Source organism: Oncorhynchus nerka, linkage group LG13, assembly GCF_034236695.1.
Source record: "Oncorhynchus nerka isolate Pitt River linkage group LG13, Oner_Uvic_2.0, whole genome shotgun sequence".
Lineage (NCBI taxonomy): Eukaryota > Metazoa > Chordata > Actinopteri > Salmoniformes > Salmonidae > Oncorhynchus > Oncorhynchus nerka.
Window position 1 is genome coordinate 53,750,211 of NC_088408.1, and position 13,204 is coordinate 53,763,414.

Genomic DNA, 13,204 nt, shown 5'->3' on the forward strand with positions numbered 1-13,204 from the left:
AAAGTGGTATAAAAACCAAAAAGGGTTGTACTTGTGCTCTATATTTATGGATTATAATATCACTTCACATTGAGGGCATGTCTCATTACTGTTGCTCCTATCTAAAATATATCTTCTTCTGTACAACCAAGTCTGTCAGTAATATCACTCCATCCAAGGTCACCACCGACACCGTCCCAGTGTGCATGCCAGATTGGTCCAAGGTAAACTTTGTCCTGAAATCTGACATGTGTGAGCCACCCACTTTCAGATGTGATGGAACAGAAATATGTACTGTGTATGAGTGGCAGGAAATGATGAAGACTTACTTGGTAAAGAAAGGTTACAAAACGCCAGAGCAAGGTCATGAAATCATGGAACGGTTAATGGGGAGGGCCAAGAATTTAGTCAAGATAGGAATCCGCAGTAACCCCCTTGTAAACATCAGCAGAGACCCTGAGGTTATTTTCAGAATTTTGAAACAGCATTTTGGTGAGGCCATCTCCTCTAATACGCTGCTTCAAGATTTTTATGAAACGAAACCTTATCACAGGGAGAGTAGCTTAGACTACTGGGTGCGCCTTAACCGAGTAGCAGATCTAGCTAATGAATGTCTACAAAAACAGGGCAGACAGATGGATGACGTGGGTCATGCGGTCGCCATGATTTTTGTGAAGCACTGCCCCAATCATGAACTGTACACATAATTCGGATGCAAGCCTAGGGAGAAATGGACAGTGGGTGAGGTTCAGGAATTGATAGACAGCCACCAAAATGACAGATGTGCTACAAGGAGGAAACAAAACATATTGACACTACAGGAAGACATCCAAAAAACAGAGGAGAGCTCAGAGCGCCCCATCCTTACCTCAGAGGTTCAAGGAGTTGAGTAGCAATGATCAGGTGACAATGACAAAACTTGTAACACTGCTAGAACAGTTTATTATTAACCAAAACTCTGCTCACCCCACCACAAGAGGGCCCTGCAGAACTGCACAGCTGTCTCCCTCCTTCCCATGTGCTATATGTAAAGATGTGGCTCACTCCACTCGATCTCACTGTCTTAATGACAACATGTGCTTCAAATGTCACAATCCTAGCCATCAAACCATAGACTTCCCACAAAGCAGTAGGTTAGAAGAGAGGCACCAGTCGGGCAGCGGCCATAAAATCAAGTTCCAGCTTTAAACTAATAGGTCTGCACCTTGAGGGGAAAGGTGCAGCTAAAAACTCAGCCCCTATAAATGAATGATCCTGAAATAGAACTGTCTTCATAATCTCAGCAAAAAAAGAAATGTCCCCTTTTCAGGACCCTGTCTTTCAAAGATAATTCGTAAAAATCCAAATAACTTCACAGATCTTCATTTTAAATGGTTTAAAAACTGTTTCCCATGCTTGTTCAATGAACCATAAACAATTAATGAACATGCACCTTACAGACGGTAGACAAGTAAGGTCACAGTAATGAAAACTTAGGACACCAATGATGCCTTTCTACTGACTCTGACAAACACCAAAAGATAGATGCCCAGGGTCCCTGCTCATCTGCGTGAACATGCCTTAGGCATGCTGCAAGGAGGCATGAGGAATGCAGATGTGGCCAGGACAATAAATTGCAATGTCCGTACTGTGAGACACCTAAGACAGTGCTACAGGGAGACAGGATGGACAGCTGATCGTCCTCGCAGTGGCAGACCACGTGTAACAACACCTGCACAGGATCAGTACATCCGAACGGATCAGTACACCTGCGGCACAGGTACAGTCTTGCAACAACATCTGCCCGAGTTACACCAGGAATGCGCAATCCCTCCATCAGTGCTCAAACTGTCCGCAATAGGCTGAGAGAGGCTGGACTGAGGGCTTGTAGGCCTGTTGTAAGGGATGTCCTCACCAGACATCACCGAAAACAACGTCACCTATGGGCACAAACCCACCGTCGCTGGACTAGATAGGACTGGAAAAAAGTGCTCTCCACTGACAATTCGCGGTTTTGTCTCACCAGGGGTCAACGTCGGATTTACGTTTATTATTGAAGGATGGGGCATTAGTCAGTTAAAAAAAAAGTTACTTTTGATTTTGGATCCCCCCTCCATTTGTTCAGGGACATATATGTCTGTGGAACTTGTTCAGTTCATGTCTCAGTTGTTGAATCTTGTTATGTTCATACAAATATTTACAAATGTTAAGTTTGCTGAAAATAAATGCAGTTGACAGTGAGAGGTCGTTTATTTTTTTGCTGAGTTTGCAAAGAGAAAAATCAAGGCTACACAAATATGATATATCAACGAACTCAGAGAATAACAGGCAATGAAAGTCTGTTCTATGCACCAGTGACTGTGCAATGATCAGTAGAACTAAGAGGACTCTTTGATAGTGGTTCAATGGCCTGTATGTTAAGTTAATTGCTTCGAAAACATGTCTTAACTGAAAACTCGAAAATGTCCTGTCCTGTAGGACTCGTTGGATGTGGAGGTCAACATTGGGTGGAAACTGCCTATTCAGCACAATGGATCTGACATCGGGATTTGACAATATTCCCATATACGATGAAGATCGTAAATACACAGCCGTTTCCACACCAGTTGGCATTTCGATTATAACAGAATGGCTCAGGGCCTCTGCAACAGCCCAGCTATGTTTGCCAGGATGATGATGTTCATCTTTGGTGTTCAGAACTATCTAGATGACTTACTAGTCTTTGGTAAAAGTGAACAAGAAGCACTTGAACGGTTGGAGTTGGTTTTCAGTAGACTCTCAAACAACAACTTGAAGCTTGCCCAAAAGAAGTGCCACTTCCTTAGGTGTTCTGTGAAATTCTTAGGCCATGTGATATCTCAAAAGGGGATCCAGACTGACGAGGGAAAAGTGACGGCCATCAGTGAAATGACATCCACTGATCTCATGGAGATGGATGGGAAAAATCCTGGACTGAAGAGGGTCCAGTCATTTCTTGGAATGATGAACTATTACTCCTATTTTATCAAACAGGTTTTCAAAAATTGTCAAGCCACTGTGCTGTTTAACAGCGGGACATAAAACCAAACGAAAAGATAAAAATGGCAAGACTGAGTAGGCCGTCCGGTAGGCTGACAACCGAAGACTGGACGAGTGAGTGTCAACTTGTATTTGATGAGTTAAAAGCAGCTGTGATAAATGCTGTAGTTTTAGCTCACCCAGACTTTAGTAAACCCTTCATACTTTCGACTGATGCTTCAATTGATGGCCTAGGCGCTGTTCTGAGCCAGATCCCAGAGGGCAAGAGTAAAAGTAGACCCATTGCGTTTGCTAGTAAATACCTCAAGCAAGATATCCAGCCCGTTGTCTATAGTTTCTTACATTGAAATGGGCCGTGCGTTTAAAATGTAGTCACTGGCTAAAAGGTGCCCAGTTTACTGTCCTGACAGATAATAATCCACTCACTGACAAAGCCTAAACTTGATGCCTGTGAGCAGAGGTGGGTGGTGAAGCTAGCCCCGTATGACTTTGATCTGAAATACATACAGTGGGGCAAAAAAGTATTTAGTCAGCCACCAATTGTGCAAGTTCTCCCACTTAAAAACATGAGAGAGGCCTGTAATTTTCATCATAGGTACACTTCAACTTTGACAGACAAAATGAGGGAAAAAATTCCAGAAAATCACATGGTAGGATTTTTAATGAATTTATTTGCAAATTATGGTGGAAAATAAGTATTTGGTCATCTACAAACAAGCAAGATTTCTGGCTCTCACAGACCTGTAACTTCTTCTTTAAGAGGCTCCCTCTGTCCTCCATTCGTTACCTCTATTAATGGCACCTGTTTGAACTTGTTATCTGTCCACAACCTCAAACAGTTACACGCCAAACTCCACTATGGCCAAGACCAAAGAGCTGTCAAAGGAAATGGAAGACATACAAAGACCACTGATAATCTCCCTCGATCTGGGGCTCCACACAAGATCTCACCCCGTGGGGTGAAAATGATCACAAGAACCACACGGGGGGACCTAGTGAATGACCTGCAGAGAGCTGGGACCAAAGTAACAAAGCCTACCATCTGTAACACACTACGCCGCCAGGGACTCAAATCCTGCAGCGCCAGACGTGTCCCCCTGCTTAAGCCAGTACATGTCCAGGCCCGTCTGAAGTTTGCTAGAGAGCATTTGGATGATCCAGAAGAAGATTGGGAGAATGTCATATGGTCAGATGAAACCAAAATATAACTTTTTGGTAAAAACTCAGCTCGTCGTGTTTGGAGGATAAAGAATGCTGAGTTGCATCCAAAGAACACCATACCTACTGTGAAGCATAGGGGTGGAAACATCATGCTTTGGGGCTGTTTTTCTGCAAAGGGACCAGGACGACTGATCCGTGTAAAGGAAAGAATGAATGGGGCCATGTATCGTGAGATTTTGAGTGAAAACCTCCTTCCATCAGCAAGGGCATTGAAGATGAAACGTGGCTGAGTCTTTCAGCATGACAATGATCCCAAACACACCGCCCGGGAAATGAAGGAGTGGCTTCGTAAGAAGCATTTCAAGGTCCTGGAGTGGCCTAGCCAGTCTCCAGACCTGAACCCAATAGAAAATCTTTGGAGGGAGCTGAAAGTCTGTATTGCCCAGCGACAGCCCCGAAACCTGAAGGATCTGGAGAAGGTCTGCATGGATGAGTGGGCCAAAATCCCTGCTGCAGTGTGTGCAAACCTGGTCAAGAACTACAGGAAACGTATGATCTCTGTAATTGCAAACAAAGGTTTCTGTACCAAATATTAAGTTACGCTTTTCTGATGTATCAAATACTTATGTCATGCAATAAAATGCAAATTAATTACTTAAAAAGCATACAATGCGATTTTCTGGATTTTTGTTTTAGATTCCATCTCTCACAGTTAAAGTGTACCTACGATAAAAATTACAGACCTCTACATGCTTTGTAAGTAGGAAAACCTGCAAAATCGGCAGTGTATCAAATTCTTGTTCTCCCTACTGTACATATTACCTCAACCCCACACATTGACCCTGTACCGGTATCCCCCTGTATATTGTCTTGCTATTGTTATTTTACTGCTGCTGTTTAATTACATTTCATTCTTATTCTTATCCATATATTTTTTAAATGGCACTGTTGGTTAGGGGCTCGTAAGTAAGCATTTCACTGTTGTATTCGGCGCATGTGACTAATACAATTTGATTTGAGATCCTTGATGAAAACCTACTCCAGAGCGCTCAGGATCTCAGACTGGGGTGAAGGTTCACTTTCCAACAGGACAACGACCCTAAGCACACAGCCAACACAGGAGTGGCTTCTGGACAAGTCTCTGAATGTTCTTGACTGGGGATTTGTTTATTACGTTACTTTAGATTGACGCATGGGTGCATCAATAGACTTAATTCTCAGATTGAGACCATCCAGATAGAGCAGGGGTGTCAAAGTCAAATGGACGGAGGGCCAAATAAAAAAATCAGCTACAAGACGAGGGCCGGACTGTTCGAATGTTCATTGAAAAATTTTTAAATGACGCATATAGTCTAGTGAACCTAATTGAACCTACTGAAAACCTAACAAATATATTACAATATGATCAGATAAATAAAGCAATATTTTCTTATGGCTCTGTCAGTAATCTTTAATTTTCAACAGACACAAAAGACAAATTTCCTTTATATAAATATCCCCATAACATGAACATTAAATGAAAGAAACCGGTATTCAAGGCACCATCAGTAGACTATATTTTCTATTTTAGCAAAAGTGGGCTAAATTTACTTCAAAGAAAAACAATAATAGCAATTTTCTATCATCCACTCAACTGAAATATTTTTAAATATAATTGGATTGAAATACAAAAAAATAAAGTGCAAAAATCTATTAATCAAAAACAACACTTTGTTTAAGGAGAAGTAACATGCAGTGAAAACAAATATTAAATTTTAACTTTTAAACTTGAACTGAGTAAAAACTCTAAATATGTGATTGCACAGTAATGTTCACTTGTTTGAGGTTGAGGGTGATACTTGGTGGTGTCCCATCTTTTCCACAAGTTCATCAATGTTCGGGGTAAGGCTCTGAGCTGAAGAAATCCTCAGAATTGAGTGGAGGTGTTCAGCAGTAAGTCGACTTCTGTGTGATGTTTTGTTCAGGTTCATCAAAGAAAACAGTTGTTCACACAGGTATGTGCTGCCAAACATAGACAACGTTTGAGCAGCCTGGATGCGCAGCTGGGGCATTGTGCCGGGAGGAAACGGGCGAACTCCGCAGCACCCACTGCCGCATATTTTGCCCTCAGTGCATCATTGCATTGAGGTCAATCAACTCCATTTGGAGGTTTGGTGGTGAGCTTTCCACGTCAACAGCAAATGGGTTACCGAGCAGTTCCAACCTGCTTTTTTGTGCTTCAAAGTCAGCAAATGAAGGCGTCGAAAGTCAGCGGCAAGCATACCTATTTTATCAGCCAACTGTGTGCTCGGGAACGCACTGGTAGAGAGCTTCTCTTTCATGGTCTGGCAGCTGGGAAAGTGGCTCAAATTTTCTTTCCGCATCTGCGTCTCCCACAGAGTCAGTTTGGTTTTAAATGCCTTCACTGTACTGTACATATCAGAGATGACACGATCCCGACCCTGCAGCTGCAAGTTTATTGCATTCAGATGACTCGTAATGTCACACAGAAAAGCCATTTCACACAGAAACATTTCGTCTCGGAGTTGTGTTGTGTCTTTCCCTTTGCTGTCCAAGAACAGACAAATCTCCTCACGAAGCTCGAAACATCTTTGAAGCACCTTTCCCTGGCTTAGCCATCGCACCTCTGTGTGATAAGGCAAATCACCATGCTCCGTTTCTAACTCCGTCAGAAATGCCTTGAACTGGCGGTGATTCAAACCTTTGCTCTGATAAAGTTAACTGTGCGCGTGATGATGCTCATTACATGCTCCATTTTCAAGGCTTTACCGCACAACGCTTCCTGGTGTATGATACAATGATAAGCTGTCAGCTCACCTGTCCACACATCGCAGGTGCTCCGTCGGTTGTCAAACCCACGAGTTTTTCCCAAGGCAGCTCCATCTCATTTACACATCTTGACACCTCTTCATACAAATCATGCCCCGTAGTTGTGCCATGCATAGGACGTAAAGCCAAAAACTCCTCTGTCACGCTTAGGTTGGAGTCCACTCCGCGGATGAAAATTGACAACTGGGCAATGTCAGAAATGTCGGTGCTCTCATCCACAGCCAAGGAATATGCAATAAAATCTTTTCCCTTTTTCACAAGCTGCTCTTTTAGATTGATGGACAACTGGTCTACTCTCTCGGCAATGGTGTTTCTGCTCAGACTCACATTTAAAAAGAGTTGCCTTTTTTCTGGGCAAACACACAAACTTTAATCATGCAGTTTTTGATGAAATCCCCTCCGTAAATGGCCGGGCTGATTTAGCGATCTCTTCTGCCAAAATAAAACTGGCCTTGACAGCAGCCTGGCCTTGTGATTTGGCTTTTTGAACAGAGCCTGTCGAGATTTGAGGCCTCGTTTTAATTCCTCTGCCTTTTGTAGCCTTTGTTCCATGTCCATATTCTTGTTTTTGTCCGCGTGTTTCGTTTCATAATGTCGTCTCAGATTATACTCTTTCAGTACCGCCACACTTTCTCCACACAGAAGACACACAGGTTTTCCAGCTACCTTCGTGAACATATATACTCCGACTCCCACCTTGTTTGAAACCCCGGTTCTCAGTATCCACCTTCCGTTTTGCCATTTTTGATGGGTATCTGAAAGTTAATTTTACTGTGATGCTGACGACTGCTGTGCCAATAAATATTGAAATGAAGCAGCCTACTGCTCGGTGCGTCACCTTTGCATTGTGGGAAATGTAGTATTGGTGCGTGTAAAAGATCTGCGGGCTGCCGGCTTGCTGCGGGCCGGTTCTAATAATAAATCAAGATCATCCCAGGGGCCGTAAAAACCTTCTTCTCAGGCCTTGACTCTGACATATGTGAGATAGAGTAATACTGTACACTACATTTCATAATGGGATAACCAATATTAACAATATTAACATAAAGCAAAGGTATTTAGAGTAGTGCCAATATGGTCTATATTTGCATGATCTATAAAAAATATTGATCTGTATGCACAGTGGTTACTGCAATCTAGCCAGCGGTATCAGCAGGGAGTCTGGTCTTATTGCAGTTTGTATCCTGGCAGGGATCTTTGGTCAACTACCTCTTGTTTGACAGTGTGTCTGCCTCCATTGTCAAGGCTGTCACAGTGGAAGTGCAGAGAGGGTATTTCAAGCTCAATTAAGTGGTGCAGAGATAAGTGGGACAGACAATCTCCTCATGAATAATTAAAAGGCTGACATGTCATTGACATTAAGATGGTTTATTAAACAAAAGTATATGACAGTTGGTGAAACTATTGACTGTGCTGAAGTAGGTCACAACGTTATTAAAGATGCAGTTCAAGCCTCCTACTAAATATTACACACACATATACACTCACACACACGTATGCACGGACACACAAATGAGTATGCACACACGGACACACACACACAAACGTTGGTTTTACTATCCAAGTGGGGACCAATTTTCCTTAAAACTAACCCTTAACCCTAAACCCCTAACCAAAATACTAAATTTAACCATACTTCCTAACCCTACCCTAATTCTAACCCTAACTGTAACCTTAACACTACACCTAACCCCTATGCCTAAAGTAGCATATTTCCTTTTCAGGGGCCAGCGAAATGTCCCCACTTGTCAGAATTGTCATTTTTTACTATCTTTGTGAGGACTTTTGGAACCAAAAAGGATAGTAAAGTTAGATCACACACGTAGGTTTCATCTCCCTCAGAATAAACATGTCACACCATCTGATAATATCTGCTTGTTTTTTTACACGTTGAATTAGACTTGAAATAGAAACGCACTGACTGAGAAATGCTAGAGAACATTTAAAAAGCTTTGCCCCAGGTGTGATATGTTAGATAATCTGAACTTGTTTTTCAGGATAATATTTAATTCTCAGAGGCCTCGATGGTGGCTGACTTTGTTAGTGAGTGCACTGATCAAACTTCTGTTTAAATAGATATTCTACACTGTCAAGGCAATTAATTATATGCATTGGCAATAATTAAAGGAAACTAAGAAAAGATAGCATTTTAAAATACATATTTCTATATTTCATTCTATATTTTTATTTCCCCATCCCTAATAATCAATGGTCCAAGGTGCCCCAGTACTGATGAAAACAGAGATGTGTAATTCAATCACTTACCACAGTGGACATGAAACTGGACCCATACCAATTTGCTTAGAGAAATAGCTGCAGCATCTGATCCTCAAACATATAGATCAGCCACAGACCTATGCCAAACTAGATTTCTCTTTCAACACCTTCCAACCCTTCATCCTTCTAGCCAAAATGCAACAGCTGGACAGTGGACATTTAATCCATACCCCATATACTGGTATCACTCCTTACGTACTTAGAGCTTCCAACAGTTATTCGCTAGTAAAAGCGAACAACAATTACAAATCCCTCCTGGTCTGTATCCATCAACTCTGTAGCAAAGCAGGGCTGATTGAGCTCTGTTGTCCTTTCCATTTTACACACCAATAACTAAATGGGTTTGACCACCAATCATGATATCATGCGTGTGGCTCTCAGACGACACCTAAAGGATGCTTCAGGTTCCTCAGGGCCAACCAGTTTTAAAACCTTGTGCTCAATTATCCAACTTAACAGGCATTAAGGACAACAGTGGGGGTCTATAGGGATGTACGCCTATAGGAAGTGTTGAGGAATCATTCTGTATCATGACACAAGCCGAAACCCAGATGCAGACACAGGAGGCAGATGGTTGGTTGGAGTCTTACAATATTTATTAATCCAGTAGGGGAAGGCAAGAGAATGGTCATGGACAGGTAAAGGGGTCAAAACCAGTTCAGAGTTCAAAAGGTACCAAAGGCCAGGCAGGATGATCAGGCAGACGGGAAAGAAGTCCAGAGTCAGGCAGGGGTCAAAACCAGGAGGATTATCAAAAAGTGAATCGCAAAAGGAGTACATGGGGAAACCACACTGGTTCACTTGACTAACATACAAGACAAACTGGCACAGAGAGACAGGAAACACAGGGATAAATACACAGGGGAAAACAAGCGACACCTGGAGGGGGTGGAGACAATAACGAGGACAGGTGAAACTGATCAGGGTGTGACATTATGGCGTGTGCAATGTACAGAGAATTACAATTACTGAACACTGACTATAAGGTGTGTGTAATATACAGAGATCACGTATGGTTAATGTGTTAATTAAGAACATACATACAAAAATAACTTAAAGTTATAAGTTAAAGTTATTAGTGCAATAACTGAAAGTGATGGACTGTATTTGTAGGGGAGGAGCAATAATGAGCAAGATGTGTTTCTTGTTGTTCTGGCTCTGTTCAGTTTGTCACAATACACTTTTGTACGCAAAGCAAATTTAAATCACTATAAATATCTAATCTAATGTTATGTAAATTAAGGTTCCAACAGTATAAACATCATGTCTGATAAAAGTGTTAAATCAAGAGCATGTTGAACCCATTTTTATTGTGTACATTTGTATGTTGAATATCATACACAAGAGGGCAGTGTTGAAACATTAAAGTACTTCAGTGTCAAGAACTTCCTGGCTTTCCAAAACAGTTGAGCCTCAGCCTCTAAACAAATGTTACGTGTAGTGGAATATTCCCTTTGAAACAGGACAATTCTCTCATGGAAAAAGTTTGTTTATGGAAGTTGTTCAAAGGCCATTGGCCTAGTCTGTCGTATCATTGTTTGAGATCTCATTGTATTAGAAGTAAAGCAAATTACAATATAAAGTGTTGTTAATCAATGTGGTTCTCTTTCAGGTTTCCATACACTGTTCCCGTTAGCATTAGGAGGTTGAACCATTCATAATGCATAATCCAAGGCTTTTATTTCCTCTCCTCTTTGAAGTGTTTTGTGGCGTTATTATTTCCAGGCTTGACTAGTTACAACGTTGATGTCTTTTGCGAGCTATAATTACTGGATCAGAGGTAGGAGGGCAAAGCCAAAATGTGCTTGAAGTACCAGTGTGGCCATCCTTTGATGTTTGAGGAACAGAAATGCAGCCCTTCCACAAGAGAATTTCCACAGAAATATCTGAGAAGGCCATATGCATCAAACCTTAATGACACATAATGGCAAATAAAAAGTCATTCTTTATAGAGTGAACCATTAGGCTCCAGTAATTGTAAAATGGTCAATTATATCATTTTGGTGAATTAGCGTACTTTAAACACCCCTTTAATGGTGAGCTTTGTTCTTGGCATGCATGTGTGAAACTGTCCTCACTCAGCAACTACGCCACGTTCAGAGGACTAGGCCAACCGTACCATGATGATGACATTACTTTTGTTATCGCCATTTTTGTTAGATTGTGTGAGTTTTGAATTCATCTTCTCTGTGTTATGGTTACAGCAGTGTCTGCCGCATGTGTTAATGTCCTAAGTGAAAGCGTCCTTGGCTGCTTTTGTTGTTGAGTCACCTGGAGATGTCTATGTGCACTTCAAGTGCAGCATCCTGAAAAGGTGATTGGGGCTGTGGGAACAGTTACTGTACGAGGAAGAAGGGCTGGCAGCAGCAGGATATCCCATCACATTGACTGCACCCAGTTCCTGAAACGCTTCCCAGCAGCAGCGTCCAGGAAGAGGTCGCCAGGGGTCAAGCAGCCTCCTCCCACTGTCATTATCCTTCCATCACCTGCCTGACATCCTTGTGCTGACAACAACAGAACACTAGATGTAGGATCTTTATTTGATCACCCTGTTGTTGCAGGAAATGCAAACACGTAGTGTATGAAAGGTTTAAAAGGCTTCTATAAAGTTTTGATTTGCCCTAACAAAAAAAATTATCAACCCCTACAAAAATGGTAAAATTAAGATCCTACACCTGTACTCTTTCACAGAGGATAGCTCAGGTACCGTCTGCTGCTTACTCTTTTTGTTATTCTGGGTAGTTACTTTGTGGCTGTCTATATCTGAGACTTAAATAAATAACACATCAGATGATTTCATTAATTAATTTTGACACTGAAAAGTTCCATTTACATTTTAATTCAAATGAATGTTGGTAATTAACAACAATATGGAGTATAATTAAGTACTATAACATATGCATGTTGTATAAGGTTAGCCATCAAGGTGAAATGTTGTTAAATGATCATTTTCAATTATGCAAATGTATGTACAAATTAATTATTTCAGTCTGCACAGCACTAACATACAGTAGGAGCTGTTACTCCAGTGGCAGATGTCATTCTTTATCTCTAAACCACATTGGATTTTGTTTTGGCACCAACTTGGTTTCTAACATGTTAAAATATTTTTGAAATTCAAATGTTTTATGGCTAAATTTCACAGCACTCTTCACCTATGGTTATACAGTCTGTATACCTTTTGAGTGGAGCTATGACTTTGTTGATTTTCCAGTTCTTCAAATGCCTTTGTCATTCGTTGTCTGGCAGCCTCCCTCTTGTCTCTGAAAATGCAAAGTGAACAAGGCTTAATGAGAAGAGGAGAATATTTTTACATGATTTAAAAATAGGAGATAAGCAGATGCTCTGAGCAATTCTTACTCAGATACTGCACTCTCACCAACGTATCTGAAATCTAGTCGAGAATGAAAGACAGATGTGCAGAGTATTTCATTCTTGTCCCTTCTCTAGATACTGTAGATATTATTTGATTCATACATTTATTCATAAATGTATTGCCTCAGCGATAATATGAGGGAGAGAAAATGTGATTTTGTAATTTAATTTATTCTGATGAAAAGCAGTAATAGGAACATTAACTGAAACGACTTTCTGATATATCAAACCATTGCCAGGGAATATAAATATCTCAAATATAGTGAAGATGAATTGATTTCCTTTGGCACCAAGCTCTTTGTTGTCTGTTTACTGAATATGGAGCCATCACAGTAAATCATTTGATATCAATAGCCCACTACAGCACAAAACGGTGTATACCATAACAGTACATGTATCCTTTACATCTTAAAATGATCACAAATGTTTCTGTCCTAAAGGTAAGTGACTATATAAAGACTGTTTTGTTTTGCATTATGGACCTTGAATGCACCTCAAAATGGTCTAGTGGTCCATTATCTTTAAGGTTAGTTGGTTGGTTATTATCCTTGGTGATTTATGCTGTCCATGTAGACCCTCACCCCAT

The 13,204-nt window shown here is 41.1% G+C and overlaps 1 pseudogene; it reads right to left on the reverse strand.

Annotated features, from left to right (window-relative positions):
- The window catches only part of LOC115140637 (dmX-like protein 1), a 33,397-nt pseudogene extending 21,682 nt beyond the window's left edge, over positions 1 to 11,715 (reverse strand).
- Positions 11,716 to 13,204: the final 1,489 nt, after the last annotated feature.